Consider the following 5,000-nt stretch of genomic DNA (forward strand, 5'->3'; position numbering starts at 1 on the left):
GTTGACCTGGTGGCCGAGCGGGGACTTGGACAATCTTTCGGACTTGGAAAAATTTTTCGGGCTTGGAAAAAAATTGTCAGCCCGCTTCCTCCGGGTTGACCTGGTGGCCGAGCGGGGACTTTGACAATCTTTCGGACTTGGAAAAATTTTTCGGGCTTGGAAAAAATTGTCAGCCCGCTTCCTCCGGGTTGACCTGGTGGCCGAGCGGGGACTTGGACAATCTTTCGGACTTGGAAAAATTTTTCGGGCTTGGAAAAAATTGTCAGCCCGCTTCCTCCGGGTTGACCTGGTGGCCGAGCGGGGACTTGGACAATCTTTCGGACTTGGAAAAATTTTTCGGGCTTGGAAAAAATTGTCAGCCCGCTTCCTCCGGGTTGACCTGGTGGCCGAGCGGGGACTTGGACAATCTTTCGGACTTGGAAAAATTTTTCGGGCTTGGAAAAAATTGTCAGCCCGCTTCCTCCGGGTTGACCTGGTGGCCGAGCGGGGACTTGGACAATCTTTCGGACTTGGAAAAAAAAATTTCAGCCCGCTTCCTCCGGGTTGACCTGGTGGCCGAGCATCTCACCGTCCCCGGACGCAGCGAGGGACTGCCTCCCGGCCGTCAGGATCGGGCCCCTGGAAGTCTGGGTGGGGTGCGGGGGGGGGGGGGGAATTGCCCGACGCCTCCGAGGAGCGCTACCGGGGCGGGCCGGGCCCCCCCTGCTCGAAAAGGAAAAGAAGGATCGGGCCCACGAGAGACAGGGACCCGGCCGCCAGGCAGGCCGACCTGGGTTCACCGTCCCCGGCCGCAGCGAGGGACTGCCTCCCGGCTGACTGGATCGGGCCCCTGGAAGTCTGGAAAAAGTTTAACCCGACGCCTCCGAGGAGGGGGCGCCCAGGGAAGGAGGGAGAACCGGGTTGACCTGGCAAAGCGGCCACCAGGTATACCAGTTAAAACCTATGGGTTGACCCGGTGGCCGGAAAGCATACCGGCCAGCCAGGTGAACCCCGTTCGATTCCACGGGTTGACCTGGTGCCCGGGAGGGGACTCGGACGGTTCCCCCCGGGGTACGCCTTCCTCGGCCCGAAGGAACAGGGTGCGAACCAGGCGCGGGGGCGGGGCGGGGAACCGCTGGAACCGCTGGGGGACGGGGGACGGGGAGGGGGGGAATGGATCGGGCCTGCCGGGACCCGGCCGCCAGGCAAGCCGCCCCGGGCTCACCCTCCCTGGCCGCAGCGAGGGACTGCCCCCCCCCCCACCCCCGGCTGACAGGATCGGGCCCGCTGGAAGTCCGGGAAAATATTTTTCCCGACGCCGGAGGGAGGGGGGGGGGGAGGGGAAGGGGCTCTGACGGGCCAGCCCGGGCCCCGGAGCTTGAAAAGGAAAAAAAAGGATCGGGCCCGCGAGAGACGGGGGCCCTGCCGCACGGGGCAGTCCGACCGGGGCTCGCCGTGCGGCAGGCCCGGGCGCCGGCAGGGGAAAGCGGGCGAGGAGGCGCGGAGCCGGGTGCCTACGGCCATACCGGACCGAACGCCCCCGATCCCGTCCGATCTCGGAAGGTAAACCGTCCCGGGCCTGGCTAGTACTTGGATGGGTGACCGCCTGGGAATCCCAGGTGCCGTAGGCAGCTTTTCCCGGTCCGAGCCAGCTCTCTCTCCTTTTTCTGGGGAGGAAGGAGAAGGGGGGGGGGGGCGGGCCAGAAAGCCCCTCGTCGCTCCTGCCGAGTCGGAGGTCGCGGCCGCAGGTCACGGGTCGGGGCGCCTGGGGTCCGGCTCCCCCCAACACCCACCCGGCTTCCTCCGCGGAGGACCCCCGGCCACCGAAGCCGCTGGGGGAGACCCCGGGCATGGGGCGGACTGGCCCGGCCCCTCCCGGCCCCCCTGCGCCCGGCCGCCGGCCCGCGGGACCGCCCCGAATCCCCCCGCGGCCACCCAGGCGAGGCCTGGCCTGGAGGGCCCCACGGCGGGTGTCAGGCTCCCCGCCGCTTGCCCCACCGGGGACCCACGGCCACCGAAGCCGCTGGGGGGAGACCCCGGGCATGGGGCGGACTGGCGCGGCCCCTCCCGGCCCCCCTGCGCCCGGCCGCCGGCCCGCGGGACCGCCCCGAATCCCCCCGCGGCCACCCAGGCGAGGCCTGGCCTGGAGGGCCCCACGGCGGGTGTCAGGCTCCCCGCCGCTTGCCCCACCGGGGACCCACGGCCACCGAAGCCGCTGGGGGAGACCCCGGGCATGGGGCGGACTGGCCCGGCCCCTCCCGGCCCCCCTGCGCCCGGCCGCCGGCCCGCGGGACCGCCCCGAATCCCCCCCCGGCCACCCAGGCGAGGCCTGGCCTGGAGGGCCCCACGGCGGGTGTCAGGCTCCCCGCCGCTTGCCCCACCGGGGACCCACGGCCACCGAAGCCGCTGGGGGAGACCCCGGGCATGCGGCGGACTGGCCCGGACCCTCCCGGCCCCGCTGCGCCCGGCCGCCGGCCCGCGGGCCCGACCCGAATCCCCCCGCGGCCACCCAGGCGAGGCCTGGCCTGGAGGGCCCCACGGCGGGTCTGCAGCTCCCCCCGGGCTTCCTCCCCCGAGGACCCACGCCCCCCCTGAGCCGCAGGGGGAGACCCCGGGCCCGGGGCGGACTCGCTCGGGCCCCCCCCCCTGCGCCCGGCCGCCGGCCCGCGGGACCGCCCCCGAATCCCCCCGCGGCCAGGCAGGAGAGGCCTGGCCTGGATGCCACGGAGGACCCGCGGCCCCCAAAGCCGCAGGAGGCGCCCCCGGCCCCGGGGCCGGTAAGCCCCGTGTCGCTCCCCCCCCCCTCACCCCCCCACCCCCCCCGCGCCTCGCTGCCGGGCACCGGGCACCGCCCCAGAGTCAGCCGCAGCCGGCCGGCCTGAGAGCTGCCCTCCTGTGTGAGACTACGTTGATACTAACCGGCCATCAGGCAGGTCAACCCCATTGCTAGACCTGGGTGGACCTGGTGGCCGAGCGGGGACTTAGGAAATTTTCCAGCCTTTTCCCGGGGCGTGACCTGTTGTCCCGGTGGGGACTTTGAAAATTTTACAGCCGCTTCCCGGGGCTTGACCGGTTGTCCTGAAGGCCCCCCACCCCCACCCCCACCCCCGGGCTCCTGCTCCCCTCTCCCCAGCCTCGGTGCTCCGCTCCCAGCCTCGGAGGCTCCCTCTCTGCGGCGGCTGCATCGCGTCCGAGGACGCTCACCCTCCGGAGGCTGGCTGTAAAGCCTGACACCCACCACCGCCGCCGCCCCGATTCTCCGAGGGGCGACTCTGAGGCCTCCCCCCACCCCCGGACCACCCTGGAGACGACTGCTAAGCCCCCACCCCCGGCCAGTCTAGGGGAAGACTGCTAAGCCTCTCCCCCCCCTGCCCCACCCACCCACACTGTCTGGGGGATGACTATTAAGCCTCCCCCCCGCCCAGCCTGGGGGAAGACTGTTAAGCCTCCCCCCCACCCACCCTGTCTGGGGGACGACTATTAAGCTTCCCCCCCGCCGGAGCGCCCGGGGGACGACTATTAAGCCTTCCCCCGGACTGCCCGGCGGACGACTGCGAAGCCTCCCGCTCAGCCTGGGGGAAGACTGTTAAGCCTCCCCCCCACCCACCCTGTCTGGGGGACGACTATTAAGCTTTCCCCTCCGGAGCGCCCGGGGGACGACTATTAAGCCTCCCCCGGACTGCCCGGGGGATGACTGCGAAGCCTCCCGCTTTGCCTGGGGGAAGACTGTTAAGCCTCCCCCCCCACCCACCCACCCACACTGTCTGGGGGACGACTGTTAAGCTTTCCCCCCCGGAGCGCCCGGGGGACGACTATTAAGCCTCCCCCGGACTGCCCGGGGGACGACTGCGAAGCCTCCCGCTCAGCCTGGGGGAAGACTGTTAAGCCTCCCCCCCCCCCACCCACCCACACTGTCTGGGGGACGACTATTAAGCTTTCCCCCCCGGAGCGCCCGGGGGACGACTATTAAGCCTTCCCCCGGACTGCCCGGGGGACGACTGCGAAGCCTCCCGCTCAGCCTGGGGGAAGACTGTTAAGCCTCCCCCCCACCCACCCTGTCTGGGGGACGACTATTAAGCTTTCCCCTCCGGAGCGCCCGGGGGACGACTATTAAGCCTTCCCCCGGACTGCCCGGGGGACGACTGCGAAGCCTCCCGCTCAGCCTGGGGGAAGACTGTTAAGCCTCCCCCCCACCCACCCACCCACACTGTCCTGGGGACGACTATTAAGCTTCCCCCCCGCCGGAGCGCCCGGGGGACGACTATTAAGCCTTCCCCCGGACTGCCCGGCGGACGACTGCGAAGCCTCCCGCTCAGCCTGGGGGAAGACTGTTAAGCCTCCCCCCCACCCACCCTGTCTGGGGGACGACTATTAAGCTTTCCCCTCCGGAGCGCCCGGGGGACGACTATTAAGCCTCCCCCGGACTGCCCGGGGGATGACTGCGAAGCCTCCCGCTTTGCCTGGGGGAAGACTGTTAAGCCTCCCCCCCCACCCACCCACCCACACTGTCTGGGGGACGACTGTTAAGCTTTCCCCCCCGGAGCGCCCGGGGGACGACTATTAAGCCTCCCCCGGACTGCCCGGGGGACGACTGCGAAGCCTCCCGCTCAGCCTGGGGGAAGACTGTTAAGCCTCCCCCCCCCCCACCCACCCACACTGTCTGGGGGACGACTATTAAGCTTTCCCCCCCGGAGCGCCCGGGGGACGACTATTAAGCCTTCCCCCGGACTGCCCGGGGGACGACTGCGAAGCCTCCCGCTCAGCCTGGGGGAAGACTGTTAAGCCTCCCCCCCACCCACCCTGTCTGGGGGACGACTATTAAGCTTTCCCCTCCGGAGCGCCCGGGGGACGACTATTAAGCCTCCCCCGGACCTGCTCCATCTCGACTATTAAGCCCCCCTCTGTGGTCCTCAGGACCACTGCCGCGCGGCCCGCGGAGTGGGGTGACACCCGGGCCGCACAGCAAACCGGCCACCAGGTCAACCCATTGAATCCAATGGGTTGACCTGGTGGCCGGAAAT

The 5,000-nt window shown here is 70.0% G+C and overlaps 1 non-coding gene across 1 annotated transcript; it reads left to right on the forward strand.

The window, feature by feature from the left end:
- Positions 1-1,491: 1,491 nt before the first annotated feature.
- On the forward strand, positions 1,492-1,610 carry LOC135894868 (5S ribosomal RNA). The gene has a single exon (XR_010562410.1). It is a non-coding gene; the product is annotated as a 5S ribosomal RNA (ribosomal RNA).
- Positions 1,611-5,000: the final 3,390 nt, after the last annotated feature.

This window comes from Emys orbicularis (genome assembly GCF_028017835.1).
Source record: "Emys orbicularis isolate rEmyOrb1 chromosome 15 unlocalized genomic scaffold, rEmyOrb1.hap1 SUPER_15_unloc_3, whole genome shotgun sequence".
Taxonomy (NCBI): Eukaryota; Metazoa; Chordata; order Testudines; family Emydidae; genus Emys; species Emys orbicularis.